General features: G+C 39.5%; 1 protein-coding gene across 4 annotated transcripts in view; it reads right to left on the minus strand.

Annotated features, from left to right (window-relative positions):
• LOC125769016 (protein O-mannosyl-transferase TMTC1-like) overlaps nucleotides 1–12,456 on the minus strand; it is a 148,320-nt gene extending 135,864 nt beyond the window's left edge. Inside the window, exon 1 of one of the 4 annotated variants that reach the window (XM_049437391.1) lies at nucleotides 12,097–12,456. The gene's annotated coding sequence lies outside the window, so the exon portion shown is untranslated. Of the gene's footprint in view, nucleotides 1–10,082 lie in introns of all 4 variants that reach the window. The other 3 variants (XM_049437389.1, XM_049437390.1, XM_049437388.1) reach the window with 3 other exon arrangements.
• Between the last annotated feature and the right edge of the window lie 13,746 nt (nucleotides 12,457–26,202).

The raw sequence follows: 26,202 nt of genomic DNA on the forward strand, positions 1-26,202 counted from the left end.
CCCCTCATGCTCCATTCAATCGCTTCCTTCCTGTTCGTTCCCGATATCAAACACGACTCCATCAGTCTCCTGCAAGTACGGTACCACGGTGGAAGTGGTTCCTTGTTCGATTATTTGGGTGTTTTTTAGATGGCTTTGAATCCTTCGATAGCTTCGCATAATGCAAATCTCGATCGGATTACAACCGCTTCTCGACACTTTTAAAAAGTTTATTCCGGAGAAGGATTCTTTTTTTTTCGATAGTCCAATCCTTACCAAAAGTCATCGAAAGCCGCAGGTGACCGAAGAAATCACATCTTCGAACCTCAAAAGGTCGATTCTGGGTGAAGCCTGGTGTGTGTGTGAGGAAGTAAAAAGGACGAGCTAGGTTGACCTTTACTGTGTCTTCTCATTTCCCGTCGGTCACCTTTCACCAATGGGAACCATTCCGGGACACTGAGCATAAGGGGCCACACTTGCCCCACGATAGTGGCCAAGGAAAGCAGCTCCAACGAAGAAAACACCGGAAAAAAGATATGAAATGAAAGCGCTCGACAAGGCAACAGCAAAAAAGAAAGGATCGACCAGGTTGAGTTGGTTTAGATTTTGTGTTGAATTTTACTTTTCTCTTTTATTTTCTACTACACTGTAGCGTTTTCAAAGGTGGTCGGAACTATCTCCTGTTTTACTTTTTTTTACTTTTATGCTCTAGTGTCCAGTGAAGTTTACGGATCACTTGAATGGGTATATTCGCCCAGAATTCCTAGTTTTACGTTACACGCCAGCGAACGTTTCTGTTTTCCCAACCTGAACGAAAAGAAGATAGAAAAAAAAGCGAAGGGATGCTTGGTTTAGGTTTGCCGATTGGTACTATTCAAATGTTTAAGCCCGGTCAACAGCACTTCGGTCAGTGGTTCGCTGTGGAGTGATAAACAAATATGCTGGTTCAAAGAAAGGAGTTGGTTCTTGGAGCTAGTTCGCACCGAATATCTACTCGTAAAACAGTTCAAAGTGGTTAATGCGGTAGTGTTGAATTAAAATATATACATCATTTAAAAACTTGACTCTTGCTGGCAAAAAAGATGAAAAAAGCACGAAAAAAAGTTAATTTAACTATTAGGAGTATTAATGTGTTCGTGCGGTTTTTAACCAAAGTTTTGGGCTCTGTTTTGGCGAAATGGTAATTTATTCAATTTTCAAAATACTGTCCGTCACTTTCCACAACCTTCTTCCACCTTTCAGGCAACTTTCTGATCCCGTCGCGGAAAAAAGATGGCGGTTTGGCCGCTAACCAATCCTCCATCCATTTTTGCACTTCTTGGTGATTATGGAACTGCTGGTCAGCCAGGCTGTGTTCCATCGACCGGAACAAATAGTAATCAGAAGGGGCAATGTCTGGGCTATACGGCGGGTGGGGTAGGACATCTTATTTGAGTGTTTTTAAATAATTTTTAACCGGTACCGCTATATGTGGCCTGGCATTGTCATGTAGCAATATGACTTTGTCGTGTCTATCGGCGTATTGTGGTCTTTTTTCTTTCAAAGCACGGCTTAAACGCATCAATTGTCGTCTATAGACCTCCCCAGTGATCTTTTCGTTTGGTTGTAGCAGCTCATAATACACCACACCCAGCTGGTCCCACCAAATACACAGCATGATCTTCGCGCCATGAATATTCGGCTTGGCTGTCGATGATGTGGCATGTCCGGGGTATCCATACGTTGCACGACGTTTTGGATTATCGTAATGTACCCACTTTTCATCACCAGTCACTATTCGATGCAAAAATCCCTTCCGCTCTTGCCTTTGGAGCAGTTGTTCACAAGTGAACAAACGGCGTTCGACGTCTCTTGGCTTCAGGTCATAGGGCAACCAATTTCCCACCTTCCGGATCATTCCCATTGCTTTTAATCGAAGAGAAATGGTTGGCTGAGCCACTCCCAGTGTCTGTGCAAGTGTTTTTTGGTTTTGTGATGGATCTTCATCCAGTATTGCCTCTAATTCTCCATCCTCAAACTTTCGTGGTCCTCCGGAACGCTCCTCATCTTCCAAATCAAAATTGCCACTTTTGAACCGTGCAAACCACTTCTGACACGTTCGTTCAGCTAGAGCATGGTCACCATACACTTCTACCAAAATTTTATGACTTTCGGCAGCCTTTTTCTTCATATTGAAATAATGAAGCAAAACTCCCCGCAAAAACACATTATTTGGTACAAATGATGCCATGTTCGGTGCTCGCAGATACTATGTTATTTACTATTTATCAAAATGACAGATAGTGGATATTGTAGCCCAATAATGACACTTCAAATTGGCAGTGTTGCCAGATTCAATAAATATGTAATAAATAAATGGGAGCATTAATACCAAAACCGCACGAACACATTAATACACCTAATATTTAAAGGAATATTGTATTTTTTATTACGAACATTAATAAAAAAAAATATTTATTGAGGTGAGCCTTGAGTACTATAAAAATGGCAAAATATATTTTAAATAGCAATTGTAGAATACATTAGATTTAGGTAGAGACCTTTAATTGAAAATGTGAGATGAAAATTTTATCTGAGAAAGAAAATAATTTTGTAAAAATATTCTAAATAAAAACATTTTCTATTTAATATTCTGCACTTTATGACGAAAAAATCGATTTTATTCCTAAAGTTTCAAAAATATCTATTGCAATACCGTAATGAATTTCTACAGTGTTTCGCACGTTAAATCTACGTTAACAATTAATTTCAATGAGTTTTAATATTAACTCGCTCTAAGAACAACTTTAGCGAGAACCAAAAAACCTTACCACTCGAAAATGTACAATAACTTTCCCTCGATTCAACCACAAAAACACTACACTCTTGTTTTTCGACCACGAAAGCTTCCCAATTCCTAGCAAACATTAATGCGAGATGATAAAAAGGCAAATTCCTTACCCACAAAAACAAAAGCAACATTCGGCTCGCCTTCCATAAATAATAATTCAACGAAATGTTGTTACAAAAAGTGTACTTCCCTCACAGCTCAACCCTCTTCACAAAACCAGCTCAACGCAAAATGGGCAGATAAATAACGCTGCCAAGACTCGAAGCCAAAGCCCATCATTGACGATGGAAACGGGGGGGCTTTTGTTTAACCGGTGCTATAACAAGCATGGTACGGCATTTGTACGAGCGAATGTTTCGCAAATGTTGCTGTGAAAATCGAAATCAACATAAAACTGCAACACAATGAGCTACGGAGATGGTTTCTTGCGCCAAACTAAAAACCTGTACCCTCTGCCATCAATGAACACGTGCTGGAACGGGCTGAAGGGCGCGGTCACGGACATGCTGAAATCCCTGCAAAACATTTTCAAATACGCACACACACACACACAGCGACCCTTATCGGGGTGCTTTCCAGAGAAAGTTGAAAAGGAGAATCAATTTGCTGTTATCATAATTTTCAATATTTTCTGCCGTACCAGTTTGCCTTCAGGCACACTCGCTTGGACCCCGCTTGGATTTGGTCGACCGTGTATAACCGTGGGCTTTCTGTGGGGTGAAATGGAGGGAACGGAGACCGGGAAGGTGGGAAGATCGAGTAAAAGACAACCGGGAGAGATGTTACGCATCCACTTGCCACTCGAGGCAAAAGGGAAACCCCCGGACCGTTTGCCAAGTTTTGTGATAATGTTTATTTACCTTTCACTCCATCGGGCCGTGTTTCGTGGCTCCGGGCCACGTGAGTGAGACCGAACCAGTGATCGTCGGGGTCTGCCGAATGCTGGGCGTAGGCAAATGTTTTTCTTGTGTCCCGTCCAAGAACACTGCCCGAGACGATGGTGAAGCATAAATTATTGGATTTCAAACTTTAAGTGCGCTCGGATTTTCCCTTCCATTCGAAGTTTTTTTTGCAACACTCCCCTCTCGGGGTGGGCTCACCCCTAAATGCTAATGTCACGCCGCTCCAGACGCACACTGTTACTGCTGCGATTGGGACCGTGGCTCACAATCTAACACTGTCACAGAGTGGTGCCAGAGTGTGCCGGAAGGACTTTGGAAAGGACTTTGCTGTGTGCCCCCCCAAACGCGGGTATACGATAATGGGAAGGATTGTTTATAGCACACAAGCACGAAAAGCTTGTTGTCTGCCATTTTTGGCTGCTGTTTTCATATTTCCGTTGGACTTTTTTTTTAACAACAACTACTTACAGAGCAACCAATCGAGCAAGGTATGGGTGTTGGAAGGGCTTAAAGATTCTAAATATTTTTTTTTTAATTTTCTTATTACCAGCACTTCCTCATGAGAGCTCCATGATACTATCAGAAGAAAGAATATTATTTGAAATAAATCCTTTCTTTCTGTTAAGCTATCCTTCAGCCGATTCTTGTCGACCCATACCATGGAAAAGTTGAGAGAGAAAGAGAGAGTGGAAACTTGGAGATGAGATTCGATACAGGGTGTTGTGGTGTGCAGACTGACGCAGCTACCATTAGACCATTGAAACGCCTACGACTACATGCGTTAAAGTCCTAACATAAGCTTCATGTTCAAAATGTATTACAATGATTCATTAACATTCCCTTTTTTATGAACATAAAAGTTAATTTTCAGCAGAAAACAGTGTTTACTTAATTTGCTATTCAAATATAAAATATATATATTTTTAATAAAAATATAATTACTTTACACTTCCTGCACCAAACGTAGCGCGAAAAACAATTTTCCGCTACTTCTCTTGCACAGTAGGTATAATAAAATATTCATGCCCTTGAAAAATGCCATCCATTTATTTTTTGAGAGAGAGAGAACAAAAAAAAACATAATTCGTCAGAAATCATTTTCCATCACAACGCACACAACCAAAAAAAACAATGCAGCAAAACCGTACTTTCATGGCAAACAAATCCATATTGGGAAGCCATTATACGGGAAGAATACGGGTCGGGCGCGTAGGTGTTTTTTTTTTTCTCCCCGGGGGTGTTGATTGGCACTCCTCCATTGCGCGTGATGAAGTTAGACTTTAAATTGAATTCACATTTAAATGAAAGTGTGCCCCGAAACCTTCCGATTGATCGGTACCATTTTGCATGGAGCGTCATTTTCTTTCGCCTCGGCTTCGAATACCTACCGTGGGTTTAAATAGAAACAAAAAAACAACAAGTAAAAAACTGCAAGCAAAAAAACACGAACAAATACAACTTCTGTTTCCTTTTCACTCTCAACTCGCAACGGTTTCCCAGTTGGACACCCGATGCTGCCATCAACAAAAACCCCACCTCGAACGGTGATTTGATTTTATTTATTTCAATCGTTTTGTTTACTTTTCCAATATAATCACTTCCCATTAATAATTATTTTGGATTGTTTCTTCTCTTTTTTTTTCTTTGGTTTTGTTTCTGCTACTTCATTTGGAGCACCGGGCAGAGACCGAACATTTCGATCCCATTTCTTTCGGTTCATTTTCAGGGAATTTGAAAAATCGATTCCAACCACTTTTCTCCCTATTTTCAAAGCACTTTCGAAGCGAATGCGTGCTGCGTTGCTTCAATTGTGTGGGTAGCGGAGCTTTTTTGAAGATTTTCCAAATATCTCATGACTTTGTGTAGGCTTTGCTTTGGTCTAAAAAAAAAAAACAAAAACGAAGAAACACAAGAAAGCAGTGCCTGGCTAAGTTTTGGGCACACTTGTGTGACTGACGCATAAAACCGTTGCTTCCACATCCTTTCATCCAAACGGTATCTCTGCCAGAATTCTTTAGTCAGAGAGGTTTCCCTGCCCTGTGGGGTGAGTTTCATTATATTTTTACTTCCCTTTCACTTTTATTTTATGCCCATAAGCGGTTAGCACTTTTCGGGTTTACCTTTGGCAAAAGAAATGAAACCGGCAACCATTTTGAGGACATCGAATTTTCACGAGCCTCTAAAAGCACGGCTTTTCGTGAACGAGACGGCCAATTTTAGGAGCATTTGGCGGGCGCGTGTTCTGGTGGCAAAAAAAAAGGAATCTTTTCCACCTTATTTATCGCACGATCGTGATTACCGTCCGTGTCAAGTGCTTCGGCGTAATTTGCATGCGTTCTAATTTTCTTCCACACATCATCACCACGCACCAAGCGTAAAAATGGTAAAACATTTTTTTTTTAAATCCTTTTCACCTTCACCAAACTTTTCATGGATTTACCGATAGTGAACAAAACAGAGAGAAAGAGAGAGAGTGAGAGAGAAAATGCAAAACCATACAATCACAATCACACACACGCACGCGGGCATACAAAATCGTTGCATATTTCCATAAAAATTGTTCACAAAATGATAATACTTTTTAAAAAAAAGTTACACAAAAAAACAACCACCTCCCATGATGGGAAAAATTGTGGAACGCAGAGAAAAATGTGCACGATATGCAAAAGTTTACCAAAAAGCCAAGAGCGATGGAGAAAGCAGAGGAAAGCACGGGCCGGCCATTTTCCACAACCGATGCGAGCATTGTAAAGCGGCTCCCCGAAAAGTGAAGGATCAAAATCCGATTAGCATCTGTGATGCAGCGCAGTGATGGTGGCAGAAAGGGATGCTGTTTAAAAGGGCAAAACAAGCGGCAAACGGAGGGGGAGTAAAATGTGATTCGTGAAAAAAAACGTCCCCGTGCTTTTTATAATTGAACGACCTAAACAAACAGTCAACCTGCTTGGGTGGGAAAAACTTTCCGTTTTTTGCTGGTGTTGGAGCCTAGAAGCCAACCGTATTTGGATCCGTTCCGTTAAGCTCATCCACAGCCAGCTGTCACGGTACGGCTGAACCGGAATGTATCTTCCTTCTCTCCCTGTTTTTTTTTGCCTTTGGATTGACGGATTGAATTGAAATGTACTTTTCGTACGGTTAAATATCTTTCCCTCATTTCCCGCGCCACGGTCTCATGCGATTGAAAACATTGGAAAAAGCTTTACCGCACAACGTACATCAACCGTAAACCACCGTAGGTCGACAAAAAAAACCCCTCGGCTCTGACAGCACGTGCCATATACGATTCGGGAAAATTCATCAAATGACCCAAAACTTGTTGATTAAACTTCGACACGAAAACAGCATCAGAACCGCAAAAATCGCACTTTGTTAGTATTAGCTCGATCGAAACCCGGTGCGGAACAGAAACCACTCGGACAGGAGCGAAACACACAAACATGAACGCCTTTTTGCTCGCTCCATCGTGAAACCACCGCAAAACCGGCCGGGGGGCCAAGAGAAGCAAGAATATTACATCAGATTAGCGCGATTGATGTTAGGGCGCCTCCTGTTCCCTGGGAACAGGGTTCTCTTTACCTGCTGCGTTTTTCCTGCCAACGTGAAGGAAAAGCTTTATGAAAAAGGGGGAAAAACGAACGAGAGAAGGCACGTGCAAGAGAAAACTTTTTCGCAACCACCTTCACCTTAGCCACCTAACTTCCAACCCCGGCCACAGGGGCTTGGGTGGATGGGAAAGTTTTGATGGAAAAGTTGATTTTTGCCGTCGCCATCGGAGATTAGGCATTCAGCGTGGGCGGGCGGTCTAGAAAATTTGCCATTGTTTTGTGACAGTTGATTAATTTTCCACAATCGAACGCAATGGCACGGAATGGTATTTGCTGTCAATTCGTGTTTTAGGGACGACTGGTGCGGGAAATGGCTATTTTCGGGCCGGCTAGCAAAAGTTAAACCGGCTGGGATGGGCTTCACGCAAGGTGACGAACTTTTTTTTGTCGGTCCATCGTACCAGTCCGAGTGCAGTGATACGGTTGAATGGTTTCTTAAGGAGGAGGTAGGGGGAGCGGGCGGGGGAGGGGGAGGTTGATTAGTGTTGTAAGAGGGGATGCGATTTTCCACATTTTTAACACTTTACGCACAATTTCGGCACCTGAGCGTGAAATATATCCGTTTGCTTGGGTAAATATAATGAATTTCGTAATAAAAATTAACAATGGTTTGGAACACAAGATTTTCAAAGTTAGGTAATTTTACCCTTAAGAGTAGTGTTTAAACTTAGAACATCTTTATTGTTTGCATGACCTAATGCTTTAAACATTTGTATGATACCGAGAAGAAAAGTTTCACTTAATTCTGCGCTTATTCGTAAGAAGAAATCAACATTTAAACCATTTTTTGATTTAGTAAAGAAATTTAATTCTAATTAAATTTTCTTTAACAAACAAAAAAGTCTATAGAAAATAACACAACGAACGGAGACTCCTAAAATGATAACCAATATGACCCAAAACACCAACAACAGGTTGTCGGCTGATTTAGAACGATTTGACTTATAAGATGAACCACAGTGTGGTGGATATTCAATTTCTCTCCTTATATAACAGGGAAAGAAATGGAATTACTGCAAATCGCAAACCGCAACAGAAAACCAACTGATTAGGTTTTATTTTTCAATATGTGACATGAAACAATGAGTTTATCAACGAAAGTTATTGCTCTTCTCCATACTGATAATGATTGAGACTTTCTAACATCCGAGTATTCAAGATCTATGCTTTGAAGCTATTATGAAGATAACTCAACTACAGTGTGATTTGGAAAGTAATTGAAGCTCTCTTTGAGTCTTCATATCTTTAATTTTTAAATTTCCCATTAGGATAATGTATCTAAGACATCAAAGGCATACCTAATACCTTCGAGAATTAGCACAGTGAATGTAATGAATGTTTGAAAAATATTAGTGGCAATGGGTTTATGATAAAAAAAAACTTGGGACTTTAGAGAGCTTAAAGTTTGTTATCAGAAAATCATGATGGTAAACGTCTCAAAAAGCCTGAGATACTAAGAACAAATTTTAGTGAGTCTAAACTTATATATCTAAGTAATGCCTTTTTTGGAGGACTCAAGGAATCTTCAAGTTTTTATCGATATATGTTCATATCAAGGATTTTTTTGAGATTGCCAGGTTAGATCAATCAATCAATCTTATCAATTATTTTTTTATGTATTTCAAAACCTTGCAGAAATGTCGAAAAAAGACTTCTATCTTGATATTCTACAAAATTATCAAAAAGAGAATGAGGAAACGAGAAAATGCTATAATCTAAGAATCTATTTCAGCAAGCATTGTTTGTATTCAATGTAATAATTTCTTGCATAAGGTACTGTACCGACAACCTGTCACCGAACATAAGACACTCGTGCGAAAAGTAATCAAAACCCTCCAAAATACATGACATTCAAATCATGCACACACCATACATTCAACAACACAAGTCACAAGACAATCAGTACCGGTCTCAATATCCGGCCATTCACAAGGCGACCAAAAAAAAACCCTCCAAAAACCATTCTGGAATAGTTTCCATCTATCGATGAGTGGAGTAGGAACATACGAAACGAGCTCACTCAAAACAGTAACAACCGACACACCCGAGATTGCCATTTGCTGGGCTGAAAAAGATACACCACAGGACGAAACACTGAAGGCAAACGGAGCAAGATTGTGCAAAAATAATCTTCATCGTGTTTTTTTGCTTCTTTTTCTTTTTTGTTACAGTCAAACAAACAAGCTTTCATTTCATGGTCCCCGCTTACACGGTAGATGCAATCTTTTTATCGTACACCTGGTTGTGATTTTTTGCCTTCTGCTCTGCTGCTCCAGCTGCACTTTCATTTGGCGACGTGTTGTATGCAAATTTGGTTGTACTTGCCTGTCACAGACAAACGAAAATATTTAACAGTGTTGAGTACATCAGGATGAACTAGGCTTTTAGCCGTCACTAGCACTAACGCAGCAAATCCACCACAGTACACACGCTCTCACCCTTAAGAGGCACACACGCGCAAAAATCCCTAACGACAGGATACGGGGACATACAGTAAACATACACAAAAAACGCGACTTCATTTCCATCCCGTTTCCATTGATGTGCATTTGGTGCTTTTATTTTTGTCTTTTCCACCTTCCATCACTTCACCTTCAGCCGAGCATTTTCTGGCAGTCAAAAAGGACATCTTGTTTTATCTTGATCACTTGAGGCGGGGTTGCACTTTGTAACATGAAAAAAAAGGCAACCCATCCCAAAACTGGTGATGCACCCGAAAACTAAAGCTACAAGCTGTATTGGAGGGAAGATTAAAAGCAAACTTACCTTTTTAGCTAAACCATTCCGGACGTTGAATGACGTTGGTTACCCCCAGCTGAATCTGATTCACTTTCACCCATTTGTGCTTTAAAGCATTCTCGTTCTCGTATTGACGCGACTATGCGAAATTAAGTGCCATTTTGCTGGAAGTTTCTTCATCCGGCTGCTGCTGCTGCTGCTTTCCGGTCGAATAATTGTTTTAGCTCATTTTAAGCACAAATTCCAATTTTTTTCCACATCTCGCACATTCTCTCACTGCACCATTGCAGGATGTCATTAGCAACGTAAAAAAATGGCGAAAGTAAAACCTCCACCTTTATATTCTACAATTTTTCCCATCCTTTTTTTCCTTTTTCTCCCAAATAAAAACAAAAAAAAAAATTGCACACACACATACACGAGCCGTTTGGAAAGCAGTGCTCGGGACTTCCGAGAGCTTCCGGTAGCTTTTTGCATTAATTATGTTTCCGGGCCCGTGCACAAAAACATTAAAATTATAGCAACCGATGCACCAACGGGTAGTGAGTGTTTTGGGCCGGAAGGGAACGGGGATTGGTGGAGAAAAACCAAAACAGAATCCTATCCCCTCCCATCCACCAAAAAGCATAAGAAAAAGAAAATGGACGGGGTGAGAAAAAGGGAAGAATAACGAACGCAAAACGCGACTAAAGGGGAAAACGCATCAACTTTTCAACCCTCGTTGTACACATGCACACGATTTTACCAGCCAATGGTCCTAGTTGTTGTTTTTTTTTTTGTTTTTGCTTAGAACGAGTTTCTTCTGCTCGTTGGCAAACTCCACTTTTCCCGAGGCAATGCCTGAACCATCCCGGAGTTTAGGTTATTTTTGTTTTGTTTTTCTTATGCATGCTGTGAGATGAGAAATGTGATTTTTCACCATCCCTTTTTGTGTACACTTCCATTTACCGAAATGGTCAAAAAACGGTGGGTCAAAAGATCCTTCTTTTCCCCCATTTACCTACAACCGAGAAATGTGTGTGTGCGTTGGGTGAGTGTTTTCCTTTTGTTTTTCTTTTTTGTTGGACTATTTTGTTTTCCCTCATTCTTGGAAAGGTTTTCGTAACATTCGCTTTTTGTAATGTGAGTTTTAAAAAACATATCCGCAACAACCCGGAAAAAAATCGGAAATTTTTTTTTTTCCTTCGTAGTGATGCATTTTCACCTGAAGTGTTTTTGTTTTGCCCCGAGATTTTATCCATCCCTTTTGTGTTCACGCTAATCCGAAACGACCTTTCGTGTGTGTGTGGCAAGTCTTCTTAAGGCTTAGCATGAAATGGTTTTCGATTTTGGACTTTCCGTTTTTCAACCCTTTATTCCCTCCTCGCTACACTTCAAAAACTTGCTTCATTTTTCATGGCAACATTCCCAACATTCCACGTATTGTTTTGTTTCTCTAAATTTTAAGACATTTTTTGGTTTCATCTTCATCTGGGTTTATCAGGACCGCTAAACATCCGCAAAAGCGTACCCATTTTCATGTTCCACGGTTCAATTATTATACGACAGTTTAAAAAAAAATATTCGCAGGGTATCATAGGTCAGCCTTTTGTTTTCTTTTTATTTCGAGTAAAACTGATTTTTGATCCTTTGCTACGGTACAAACGAAAAATCTCTCCCACCGACTGCTTTGGCACGATTGTGGCTCTCCCTTTTCGTGGTGCGAACTTATGCTATCATGCCGCACCGTATTTTTTCTTGTTGTTGTCTGTATTGTTCACGCTTCTCTCTAGCTGCTCTTTTGTTTCTTACGTGTGGGCAGAAAGACGAAGTACATCACTTGCGAACTTTAAGACGAACAATATTAGTGTGAAACATTTTACCCCAAAAACCGATTCACATGAAACAATAGAATAAAACGCACCCGCAAAACTTCCCGTTTGCTGATTTTCACACCCTTTCTTAATTGGCGTTCCACTTTTTTCCGTTCCGACGACCGTTTTCCCACCCAACACAATCACGTTTTGCTCGGCTTTTTCCTACGGGAAGCTCGGGCGCCTACCACTCGGAAAACTTCCGGGCATGTGCTGCCCGCCGGTAACGATACACCGCACGATAAAACGATACCCGGAACAGGAAAAGTACGTCTGACCTGGTTCTCGGTTGCACGGTAACTGATCCGATTCCAGCTACCCCAACACGCAGGAAAAGCTTCGGGTTTTTGCTTGCGAGGAGGTTTTACGTTCTGCGAGCGGGATCCCATCAGGTTGAGGGTGGTAATGTCTACAAAACATCAAACACAGGCCTATCGGGTGAGAGAAAATGGAGAGCAAATGAGAGGTAGAGAGCGATGATGAAAGATACAGGAAATAGGCTTTTCCGGAAGAGACAAACATCGTGAGATAAGGAGAACTTTAGAGCGAGAGCGAGAGAGAGATTTTAAGCCAGAAAATTGTGAGAATTTTTCCTCAAAATCACTCGAGGGATGTGTGGAAAATAAACCACCCCCCATCAACCCTTCGCCACCCTCTTTACAAGAACATTCAGATTCCGATGGGTGGGGAGCGGTAAGTTTTGCCCTGTTCTGCATTGCATCGCCGGCAAACATAAAACGGAAGCGACCACTCTCCAGCTGTTGCTCTCTTACTCTAACCGTTACGCTCGGAGCGTAACGGCGGGCGCTTCCTGTTTTACGAGAGCGCAGACGCGCCTAGACCCAGTTGCACAGTATTTTTCCACCCCAACCCCGTTTATGCTTCGCTCCACTACTACCGCCTGGTGGCCTCGAAAATTGGCAAAACACGGTCCGGCAATGTGTGTGTCTGTGTGGTGAACTGCATCCTTCCGGGTAACGCACACTGCTGCGCTGACCTCCTTTGCCGGGAGCACTCACGGTGTAGCCGGCACCGATAAACGTCGAATGCATCTGACGTTTTGGGGTTGTTTTGATGGGGTATTTTTTTGTTTCTGTTTGGGCCGCACTTTTCCCTGACAGTTCACACGATTTCTGGTAGGTGGATGGAACTCACCGGAAAAGCTTCTGCTCTCACGAGAACCGCTGATGGCAGAACTCAGCGGTAAACAAATGAAAATGTTTATCGGAACAAACTACAATGGAAAATCATCCTTCTGTTCCGCGTTCTTGACGCGAAACTCATTCAGGGTTGCCAACATTGACGAAATATTTGGAAGAAAATTTGAATTCATAACTACAAAAAAGTAAAATAGTAAATAAAGCAATCAAACAATGATTTTAATCAAATGAAAAATTCTAGACGAAAGTAATGAGGCAAGAAAATTTGATTAATTTAGTTTTTAGTAATTTATTTTAACAGAAACAGATTATGTTTCGAAGGAATAATAATTCACAACTCTTCAGGCGGAAGTTTCAGCTTTATTTTAAGAAAAAAAATAACCGCAAGACGTCTATTTCAATGTTTCCGTTCTTCATTCTTCGATATTTGCAATTTTATACTAAAATACTTTATAATTACGGTAAAGCTTATAACAGCAGAGTATTTTTTATTGCATTTTTATAATGACGGCACATCTCAGTATTATCGTATCAGCAAGAAATTTATTTATTTTAATTGTTTTATTTTTATAGCGACACATCTGCAATGAAAAAACATTTATAATTATGGTTTTTTTTTTGGCAAAATTATTTTATTTCCGATGTAATTATTTTCTTCTTGCCGTCTTGCCGTCTTGCCGTCTTTCTTGCCTTGTCTTATTTACCAACTTGCCGAAGTATTAAAAATATGTTAAATGGCACTACATCTGAAAGCTCAAAGTTCAAAGCTTAACAAAAACAGGTTTAACACAAAATAAATATTGCTTTTTAAACCTAAAGTATAAAATCCTTTAAACTTAATTTTCCAGATTATTCAAGAATAACTTCTCTGCCTGAGTACAGTCATCGTTAGCATCCTTTAACAGTGACTAAAAGCATCTCATATCAAACTCAAATAGAGTTCAAACCCGATCCAGTCGTTCTACAGCAAGCAACGACATACACCACAAAACGCGGATTCGCCGATGCATCTTAATGCAATGTCGCGTGCTGCCGAATGGACACGTGTTTTAGAATCATCAACATCATCATCGTCGTCATTCGCCATCGCGTACACTATCCGGTGTGCCTTTCGTGCCATATTGAACAAACGCCATGCAGCATGCAACGCCATTATTTATAGCCATCACCATCGGCTTGACAGGAAATTGATTAGCTTGAAGAAATTTTTGGCACATGTATACTATTTCCCAACGCCACAGCCAGCCTCCGGTCGTTGTTTGCGTTTGGCACGGGTGTTCGACGCCGCGAAACTAGCCAAATCATCTGTTTTCGCGCGGTACAGCGTGCTCCCGGGGACAGTTTAATTAGTTTTCTCAGTGGATTCGGCCTCGGCCGAACGGGTTGTGAGTGTGTGGCTCCCCCTATCTTGTTGTGTGCGGATCGAGTTTTTAGTACTATCAAGATTGATCAGTGAGTGAACGATTTTTCTTTTATCTGAAATTATTTATCCGACACGTGTCGTGCTGGCGATTGTGAAAACAAAAACATTTTTAAAAGAACTCGGTTTTTACTATCCCAAAGTATATCAAAACATTCTATTCCTACGTGGAAGTAAAAGAGGAATAATTCAATTCTTCGAACCAAAAACTTACCTGTTGGCTAACCCGAAGTAAGCAACTGTAATCAATTCAACAGAACTGCAACAAACAACAAGAAAGTAATGGTTCGACCGTTGATTCCGCACCCGTGCTTTGTCGTTTCCGCTTTCAGTTCTTTTCACGTGAAAATAAGTAAAAAGTGCAAAATTCACGCCAAAGGGTTGGTAAAAAGTTTCACTCCGTTTCAGGCACCGTTCCTTTTATTTCAAACAACCCCTCCATTCACGCTAAACATTAGCAAAAGCAGGACCGGAATTTAGCTGACCCGCGGGCAGGTGAGCGAAATGTTCTGCAGCAGAACGAACCGTTGGTTCGGCAAATTTGTTGCGAATGGGTAAAAGAATGCTTTTGTTCCAGCTTCTGGCATTGATGTTGAACATCTTGGTACTTTTTTTTTATTTGCGCGCTTTTTATTCTTTTTTTTTGCTCTCCCCATTTTACTGTTCCATTTTCCGATAAAGAAAGCAACTCAATTCTATTACTTACTTTGCTCATCACCTTTAGCCTTTTATTGTCACTTTCAGTAATGGATGGACCAGATGGAGAACAAACAACACAATAAAACTGATGCCAACGGAAGGGACAACAAAAAGCAATGTTGTAATGGGAAATGAAAAGAGTGTTATTTTTCGGGGGTTAGCTTTTGTTGCAAAACTTGCATTCACGGAAAATAGTTACTATTACTACAATAATGGTTCATTGACAAATTGATATTCCTTTCGAGGTGTTGTATTCAATTCAATTATTGAATTTTGTTTTACTAACTTTACCACTTTTACTACATTTTCAAATGTTTCAAAGTAAAATTTCCAATTGCTGGTTGATAAGGCATGATTTAATTACTATCATTTTCAACTAAAGTCTGTCAAAATTCTTTAACGAATTATTATTTAAAAAAACGAACTAAACACAAATTTCTAATTTAACAAAACTTGACCTAAACTTATAAAAAACACCAAATCTAACAAAAACACTAAGCTAAATTAAAAAAAAGACCCGAGCGTGCGGTGCGCAAAATTTTATGAATGTTTTCATGGAAACTTGTTTCAGAAAGCCAATAAAACAGAAGAAAATGATCGGATTTGCGTGGCAACATCTAACTATTACAAACTTACGATAAGTTAAAGATGTGGAATCTTGGAAATGCAAAAAATTTAATTTAATATTTCAGAAGTTGCGGAAATTTATAAAGAGTACAAAACTTCAACATAAAGTAAACATCTAGTATTTCTTTTTTCTTAAAAACATTTATAATCGCACAATTGTTCTTACATGAATTCAAAACATATTTTACCTATATTTGAAATCTAGTTTGCTACTTCTACATTTTAAGGCTTTTCTGCAGGTTTTTATCCATTCCAATTGTTTTCTTTTCTTCTAATATTGTTATTATTTTTTTTTTTTGCGTTTTGCTTTTTGCTGCTTTATTTTTAATAAATAATATCATTTTATATCTTTCGTTTTTATTTTACATATTATTTTGTTCTGGTTTATTCACAGTTCATTTTCTCATTTGTATTCGAACACTTTGCAAGTTGCAAGAATTATGTACATATTATTCAAAATTCTTAATTCATTAGGACAACTTCTTTCGGATGGTTCATACATTTTTTGGCATCAAAAACAATTGCATATTAAATCAAATATTTAACGATATTATTTATTTGTATAAAAATCATTTAAAACGTATAAAAACACTGTATCAGTAAAAGCAACTTTTCTAAAAATCGCAACTTCCATCCAACAATTCTCACTATTATTAAGTCAATGGCGGGCTGCAGCAAATGCGTTACGCTTCATTTTATTAAATCACCTGTCCGGAAACACTTTACCTTAATCATATCCTTCATTCAACAGCCAACCGCATTTGGATAAACGGAATGTCAAACCGTTGGCACTTGGTCATCGCTTCAGCTCCCGTTGACTTTATCCCGGTACTGCCCGGTGTATCCGCTGCGAAACCGGCGAAAGATAAACGGTACCGCTTTTAATTATCACCATCTGTATGCCGCCAGCCACACACCGATTCCTCGTGCTAGTGTGGGACCCATCTTCTAGCCAGCTAGCGAGGCACGCAAAACTATAAGCGCTATCTGGTAGAAAAATATAACAAAACTTAACACACACACACAGAAGAGAAATGGCCGCATACTCCTTTTCCTGTCACTTTAGAGAGAGAGGGCGCAACAACAAAAAAAAAACGAAACGCAGCACGACAGTCAGTAAATAACCGCAGGTAATTTAAAATGAATTAAAAAGAACTCTCGAGCATTGTACAAACTGGGGCTGCAGTAGCGTTAAGCACCCTTAGCTTTCGGCTAAGAGAAAACGGCAAAAGATAGAAATCAGCAAACCCGGTCCTGCTTCTCGCGCGATGGCCCTTGGAGTGTGTGCCTCGTTGCCTTGGTGACAAATGCACAAATGCCGCACTTATCACGCGGCTCAAAGAGCGTTTGGCCGGATAAAAAGGCGTCTGCCCCGGGCCGGAAACCGTTGCGTTGGAACTATTTTATCTATTTGTGCCATTGATGGTGAAGCGTACTGCTTCCGGCTCGTTGTTTTTTTTTCTTCGCTCCGTTTTCCCACCAGGTTCAGGTGTATGTCCGGTGCTGGTTTTTTTTTCTTTCTTCTCCAACCACCCAAGAACGCACTGATGCTGATTTTTCCTAATTATTTCCAACCTACCGCACCGCCTCTCTCCCTACGAAACTTATATGATGAAGCACGATTACTCTTCGTTCTCTGTGGCTTTGGGAACGGGGAAAAAGGAGAGGAAAATGTGACCTGTTTCTTTTCTTTTCTAAACATCCTATTTGCTTCCGAGGAGAGCTTTCCAAGACTTAAGGTACGTATTCCGCGTTACGCATCCGGCAAACCCCTTATGCATAAAACCCAACCCACCGATAGAAAATGGACAACCACCTTCTTTTTCTAGCTTTCCTTCTCCCTCTAGTCCGGAAGGAACCATTTTGACGGAGATTTTCCATACGATGGAGAGGAGACAAAAAAAGAAAAAAAAGCACACATGAAATTAATTACCGTCATATTCAGCTCAACCCGTCAACATTAACCGTAATCCACGGACGGTGGGCCCATCCACCCGAAGCACACCCGTTCCCGGACGCGACCGACGTCACCGGCGTTGACGGGTGACTAAGGGCGGAGGGCGATGAAAAATGGCTTCTCGAGCCAGAAGTGTTTAGTATTTTTCCATCATTTAGAAAGGCCGAACGAAGGGGGAAAAAGAGGGTACGAAGGAGGGAATAAATCATAACGGGAGGAAGAAGATCGAGTCGGACGCTGGTGGGCACCATTTGATGTCCTGGCTGCAAGTGGCAGTGGGAAAAATTAGAAAACGCTCGCACCAAATGGCGCACGGTGTTTTGCAAAACATAAACGCTAACACACGGCGTGAACCTTTTTTTCTCTCCCACCGATGTCCCATGAATGGCCTGTTGTGTCCTTGTTGTTCTGTGCTGAAAGTAGCTTGATGAGATAAAATCAACCTGACAGATAGCGTTAAATATATATATATTTTTTTTTTTAAGAAAACTAGATATTTCAAATAAAAAAATTATATACTTTTATTTAACAAAACCGAAAATTTTGCTGATATTTTTACAAATATTTTATTTCTCTCTATATCACCATTGAGTGAAAATACTTTTTCCAATCGTCGGCATCAAACCAACGGAACCATCCATTAACGAAATGGAACTAGCACATCATTCCTCCATTTCATCCAGCACCACTTTCATAACTTTCCACCGTTTCCGCTTGGTTTTGCTGTCATCGGTGGAAACGCATCGAAACCGGCATTCATTTGCAGTGTGGCACAAATTAATTGATGTTTCAATTTACAATTCGCCGTTGCCATTCGTTGCGCAAAAGCGTAATAAATCATTTCTACATTTTGTTGGCAATAGACAAACAACGGATACAGCACCAGGCCAGCAGGCAACGTTTAGAATAGTGTGATGTTTCTTTTTCCATCGTCTGTCTTTTTTTGGTTGAGTTAAACAAAGTTATTGAATTGACGAAAAAAAGGGAAACAAGGTTTTGCATTATCAAATTATGTGTTATCAGAAGAGAATTTAGAAACATGATTTTTCCATTTCTTTCCTTTGTTACTATCATTTATGACTGTTTTCAAGAAATAATTGTGGTCCTGGAAGCTTTTAGCTATGTTTTTATTTATCAGGTAGGATGCATAAACACCGTATTTTTAGAAGATAACCAGTCAACTTTGAGTTTGAGTTTCAGAGATTTTTGGTAAACAATTAAAACTAATTTTTCCTCTAATAACAAAGATATTTTGAGAAGAGTGTTTACATATTTCTTTTATCTCGTATAACCGATAATGAAAAATAAAGTTAAAATATATTTAACTAACATTGTTATGATTTAAAAAAAATTAAATTGTCGATTGCAAACGTTGAATATATAACATTTATCAGTAGCGCCCAGCAAACCCAGCTTTGATCTTTTATAATATATTTTGCATGTTAAAGTTTCTGATGAACGTTTTGAATTTTATTCAGATTTTAAAAATAATATGATGGAAACTCTTAATCTTTATGATTGAAAAATATATTAGAAAATACTTTACTACGGTGTGACGTGAGACTTCCTTTATGGAATAGTCAGCCCTGCGTACGGAAGTACGAACATTTCTTGAAAGTTTTTGAAGCTTCACGTCATCGCTAACAAAGGCCCAGTATTTTATAATAATAGAATTGATTGAAGGTACTGATTGAGCCCGACACTGTAAACTTCCCCAAGGAAATATCTTCACGCACCGAAAGTGGTCGTCAGAGATCTCGCGAACTCAATAAGCATTGTCCACAACGGAAGTGACCGTCTGGAATTGTACAAAACATCCGTGGTAGCTGTAAACCCTCCGAACATTGAAATCACCCCTAAACGGAAGGAAGTGTTGTGGAATGCAGTTGCATCCGAGTTTTCCCCCAGCTTATGAGTCAGGATGGAGAAAAAGATAAGAGGGTTAGGAACGAATTTTGACTTATTCCTCAATTGTGGCTCATAAGCGTCTTTGAATAGGTTCATATGGAGACTAACAAGTATAATAAATTTTATTCTTTTATTTTCATTACAACGAAACCAACCTGTTTAATTAAATGAATGTAATTGCGGAGTAGTAGAAAAGATTTTTTTTGTACTGGACTTTAATTTGACAGCTGCTTTTAGAAATGTAATCTGTTTTAATGCTTTTCAATTGTACAACTTCATGTTTCTTTTTTTTATGTTATGAACATTTTATAAATACATATTCTACAGCGTGAATCTCAAGAAACTCTTAATTTTGCTTTTTGGATAAACGATCTATTATTAAATGCTTATCATTTCTGGTTTATGAAACATGTTATTAGCTTTTAAAATGTTTTCTCCGTATTAGATTTTGATAATGGTCATATCATTTGAAGATTTTGATATCGGTCCGGTTGCTGCATATCAAACGAATATATTATTTATCGTCTAAAGAGAGATCAGAGCAAATATACTTTTAAAAAATATTACCTTTCGATGGTAAAAGCTTCAAATGATTTGAATTTTTATAGCAAAATCGTTAATTATAGTTGAAAATAATATATTTCAAACGGTACCAAACCAGAAAGGAAATCATAGAGACACGATCGTAGTAAATATTATTTAAACAACTCCATATATTAAAGATATTTATTAGCTATCATAATTGAGGTTTTTCTTCTCAAAAGTGTCACAAAAACAAGCTTATTGTCTGACTCGCTAAGGGTTATATTACTCCTTAGAGAATTTCAATTAAAATCAGTGTTCAAATAAACAAAAAAAAGAAATATTACGAGCAAAACAAATGACAACATCATCAATGAACAAGACTGTTTTCCACGATCTGATATACCAAATGAAAGGAAGAATTAAAACACAAAAATTGTTCATATTTTTTCAAACAAAAAAAAATCCCCTAAAATTCCACCGACCGAACTGTCGAATATTTTGCTCACTTAGCAAACGTGTTTCAGCCAATCCATAAAACATGGTGTACAGGCGTAGTGATGGCACCATCACCGTAGAATATTTACAAGCCATAATATGCCTGTCTTGTTGCTGTCGTGTTTCGCGAATGGTCAAGTATTCCAATTTTATTTTCCTTTTTTTTTTTGTTATTTGTTTTGGTTATTATTTTAGTATTTGCCTGCGACTCCATCTCACCAACGGTACCGTTTTGTTTTTGTTTTGCACAGAGCGATAAAACGAGAAAGAGAGAAAGAGAGTTTTTTTTATTCATACCAATCCACCGCACTTGGGAAAATGGATGATGGACGTAGAAAGAAAAAAAAAAGATTCACAACATAACAACATTCCACGAGAAGATCACCTGCCGCAGCGGATAAAAGCGAAAATGGTATGAATTTTGCATCCGGTGTCATATGTGCCATACCGTACCCCGTACCCAGTGTTGGGAAAATGGGGATTCCACCGGATACGGGACACATGTCCAGCTGTATGGTAGCACGGTCCATCGTGTAGGCTGTTGGGCCAAAGATAAGCTTCATCAATTGAGACTGTTCGTTCCATTCCCCTTTGACAGAAGTTCGGGCCGTACGGTACGGGGACCTCGAAACAAAACCGAAGGGAAAACAGAAATTATAAAAAAGTTACAGAAAAAAGTCCCTCTACACACACACACACACTGCAGGTTGCAGTGAAAATAAATAATGTTATCATATTGCTCTGTCCACGGTTGCCGCGTCTGCCAGTGTCCGTCCACGAGTGGTCGTACGCGTTGATGGATCGTTGCTGAATCACGAAACGGGGTGGGAAGCGAACCTGAAAGGTACCGAAACAACAATTCTACATGGCAGTCACACCTTAACCCATCGTCTCCCATCCAGCCCAGATCCTACATTTCGCGTGGGTCTTCGCTGTACGTACATTTCCATTCGCATTCGCGCCCTCTGTAAGTGGCCATTCCAGTGTCTGTACGTCCGTCCGTACGGCATAAATAATCAAATTCGATAAATGTACAATATTGCTCATTATTTATTGAAAACCGCGCTGCATAATTTATGATAGTCTGCGTTTTGTCGCGTGCTCTACGTACGCTCCATCGAGTGTGGCCACCGAGGGTTTTGGTTGGGTGGAGGAGTTGTGCAAGCTTCGAGACCGGGAGACTGTTTGGAGAGTTGATCATGGTTATCTTGTCCGGTTCGACGTGTGCACTTCACCAGCACCGACCGACCGGTCGGTATGATGAATTCTTTTGCTGCGTTTTCTCGCTAACTAGCGAGCGGTGACATATTTATTTATATTGCCATTTTGAGGTTTAGTAGAGTGGAGTACCCATGATGCGCTAGGTAAATTCTGTTCTTCTATAGGCAACGCAATTCACTAGAAATATTTTAAATAAAGCTTACATTTCCAACCATTGCAATTTTGTACGGTGGGATTAGAGTTGTGTCCAGTAGCTCTTTTGCAAGAGCGGAGGGCATCGCTCTCGCTCTCTAAAGTGTGCGCTTGAGGTAGCTCGAAATGGAGCGCTGCACACAGGAGCGATTGTGCGATGCGCTCCCAGGAGCGAAGTTTCGTACCACAAGAATAACCCCTTTCGCTCTTGACCCACTAGCTATAGCCTTAGGAAATTTTCGAGTAGAAATTTGCCCTCAGATGTCTGTGCTAGAAGTTATGCGAGGAACCAAGTTCCTCACCCTGTTTGAGAAAATGTACAATTTTCCTCATTTTTCACCAATGTAGCAAAATTGAAAAATGTGATATATTTTAATGGAATTTGTTGCAATGAGTTTCTTTTCACTTAAATAGTGCTTTAAATTAAAAAAAGAATAAAAAATCAGAAAAAAATTTCAAAAAATTTTCAACTCGAAAATTTCATAAGGCTTACCCCTTACGTTTTTTTTGAGAAATTTTGCAAAAAAATCAAATTGATTTATTTTAATGCCAATTGGTTGCAATGAGTTTCTTTTCACTCAAATAATGCTTCAAACAAAAAAAAGAGTAAAAAATAATAAAAAATTGAAAAAAAAATTGAAAATTTCATAAGGCTCATTTTTGCACCAACTTTTGCCTATTACTCGATCTATATCCAACGGATCGCCAATCTTCAACCTGTGGTCGATAGGTGGCAACAATGGCTACATTTTCTTCTTGGACGGCCATGCCCTCAGATGTCTGTGCCAGAAGTTATTCGAGAAACCAAGTTCCTTACCCTGTTTGAGAAAATGTAAAATTTTCCTCATTTTTCTGCAAATCAGCAAAATTTTTAAATGTGATATATTTTATTGCGAATTTGTTGCAATAAGTTTCTTTTCACTCAAATAATGCTTTAAATTAAAAAAAGAATAAAAAATCAGAAAAAAATTTCAAAAAAATTTTCCACTCGAAAATTTCATAAGGCTTACCCCTTACGTTTTTTTTGAGAAATTTTGCAAAAAAAATTAAAATGATTTATTTTAATGCCAATTGATTCAAAAACGTTTGTTTTCACTCAAATAATGCTTTAATTAAAAAAACAGAATAAAAATTATAAAAAAAATAAAAAAAATTAGAAAATTGCATAAGGCTCATTTTTGCGCCAAGTTTTGGCTATAAGTCGGTCGGTATCCAACGGATCGCCAATCTTTAACCTGTGGTCGATAGATGGCACCAATGGCTACATTTTCTTCTTGGACGGCCATGCCCTCAGATGTCTGTGCCAGAAGTTATGCGAGGAACCAAGTTGCATACCCTGTTTGAGAAAATGTAAAATTTTCCTAATTTTTGCACCAAGTTTTGCCTATAACTCGGTCGGTATCCAACGAAACGCCAATCTTCAACCTGTGGTCGATAGATGGCAAAAATGACTACATTTTCTTCTTGGACGACCATGCCCTCAGATGTCTGTGTCAGAAGTTATTCGAGGAAGCAAGTTCCATACCCTGGTTGAGAAAATGTAAATTTTTCCTCATTTTTGCACCAAGTTTTGCCTATAACTCGGTCTATATCCAACGGATCGCCAATCTTCAACCTGTGGTCGATAGGTGGCAACAATGGCTACATTTTCTTCTTGGACGGCCATGCCCTCAGATGTCTGTGCCAGAAGTTATTCGAGAAACCAAGTTCCTTACCCTGTTTGAGAAAATGTAAAATTTTCCTCATTTTTGAGCAATTTAGCAAAATTTGTAAATGTGATATATTTTAATGCTGCAATAAGTTTCTTTTCACTCAAATAATGCTTTGAAAGAAGAAAAGAATAAAAAATAACAAAATAATAAAAAATATATTTTCAACTCGAAAATTTCATAAGGCTTACCCCTTGCCATTTTTCTGGGAAATTTAGCAAAATTTAAAAATTCGTTATATTTTAATGCGAATCAATGCAAATGAGTTTCTTTCCATTCAAATAGTGCTTTAAATAAAAAAAAAGAATAAAAAACAAAAAATAAATAAATAAATTCAAAAAATTTGAAAATTTCCTGAGGCTATAGCTAGTGGGTCAAGAGCGAAAGGGTATTTAAATCGCTCCGGTTATCTTATTGTGCGCGCTCCCGCACAACTCATGGGAAAAGGAGGTAGGTGTATCGCAGGAATCGCTCCTGCGTGCAGCGCTCCTTGTGGTGCGAAACTTTGCTCCTGGGAGCGCATCGCACAATCGCTCCTGTGTGTAGCGCTCCGTACGGAGCTACCTCTTTTCCCGTAGGCTGTGCGGGAGCGCGCACAGTAAGATGAGCGGAGCGATTGAGGTACCTCTTTCGCTCTTGACCCATTACAAGGTGGGATTACTATTTTCAGGCTATTCGTTATAGGAATCATGCATGATTGGCTTAGGAAAAATCGCTGATTGGTTCCAGGAAAATGAAACATGAAGGAATGTATCTTCCTTAGTCGATGAGAAAGACAAGCAGTTGTATTTATTTTTAAGTTTAATAATGGTGAAAAAATGAAGTTATTTTTTCATAATCCTTCCTATCATTTTATTATATATATAGTTTATTGCTTTTTTATCACAAAATGTTATATGAGGAGTAATAACATTTTTGAGGATGTTTTTCAACAAATCTGTTGCCTTGTTCAAAGTGAGAAAAAGCACCTATTCTTACACGAACTCTTCACCAAGCGGAAGAATGAAAGGATGAGACAATGGTTCATAACACACACAAACGTTCGGTTTTCGTGGAAGATCTTCACGTGCGGCATCAGTTATTATCATTAGAACATAAAAGCCGGAAGATCTTTTGTATCTTTTCCTGCCGTTTTGTGCAGTTTCCACTTTCCACGTACCCATGTGAAACAACGAATGTTCGCAGGAGTTGGTTTTAGAATATTTTCTATACGTAAAATACCTCTCCAGGAAAGTTGTTGGTGGTCGGGAACACTTGATTGCGTTGAGAAGGCTACTGCTAACTTCATGAAGTCATTCAACAACTCCACTCGAAAATTATCTGTATGCTGCAGTTCTTTCAATTGCAAGAGCCACGATAGACAAAAGAAGGTTCATTTTCGAGTAGATAACAAAATGTATTGTTGAATTCTTTGGCACTGTATGTTTCATTGAATTAAAAAAAACGATTCAAGCACCTTGTATGCAACGCATAATAGACGACAAACGGCGTTTGTTAATCTGTTTGAGCGACTCATCAAAATTGTTCACTAGGGTCGCTAGGATTCGCTAGGCAACATTAGCTCAACTGCACTAATTAAATGCTATTCAAGTTTGGCATCAAATATTTCCATCGAAACGGAGCGCAATATACTTGTGGACGAACGGCATTTAAGGCAAACCCTTCGTCTATCAGTTTCCATTGCAGAATGAAATTTCCCGCGAAACCACAGAATATTCGCTTCGTACCGACGTTGATTGAAATCGAAAACCTCAGTCCAACGGGAAGTGGTTTGAAATTTTCATCAAAACCCCAAAACTTGCAACTTCATTCCAAGGGTCATTTCCGGGCGAGATGCTGACCGCGCGCCGTGAAGATCGTTTCGTGTTTGGCTTTCATTTGAAAGTGCGATGAGAAAACAATAACACTACAATCGGCTTTTTCCGACGGACGGCAAGGAAGGAAGCACCTTACTCGCGCACGTCCGAGTGGAAGATGCTTCTCAATTGCGCGGTTCACTTGACCTGACGATGTTAGGGCCGAATGTGCGCTCAAGCAAACTGGCAAAGACATCGTTTTGGCCCGGTGATGAAATGAAGCTAACCAATTTTACCCATCCCACATGGCAGTTGGGCAGCCCGAATAGGCACAAAAACGTATGTGCAATGCTTCGTAGTAGAGAAACCGAATGGTTGGTCTCGCTGGTCCCGGACACGACGCAACGTGCTGTTTGCCTTCGTCGGGAACTTCAAAGCACTTCAAGGAGATGGGAAGAAAGGTTGAGAAGCACTACAATTGCACGGAAAGTGGAACGCTTGTCCGGTACTGTCATCCACACACGTGCCACAACACATGCATATACGATCGTATTGCATTCATTCCGACGCATCGCGAATCCGCAA

This window comes from Anopheles funestus, chromosome 3RL (genome assembly GCF_943734845.2).
Source record: "Anopheles funestus chromosome 3RL, idAnoFuneDA-416_04, whole genome shotgun sequence".
Taxonomy (NCBI): Eukaryota; Metazoa; Arthropoda; class Insecta; order Diptera; family Culicidae; genus Anopheles; species Anopheles funestus.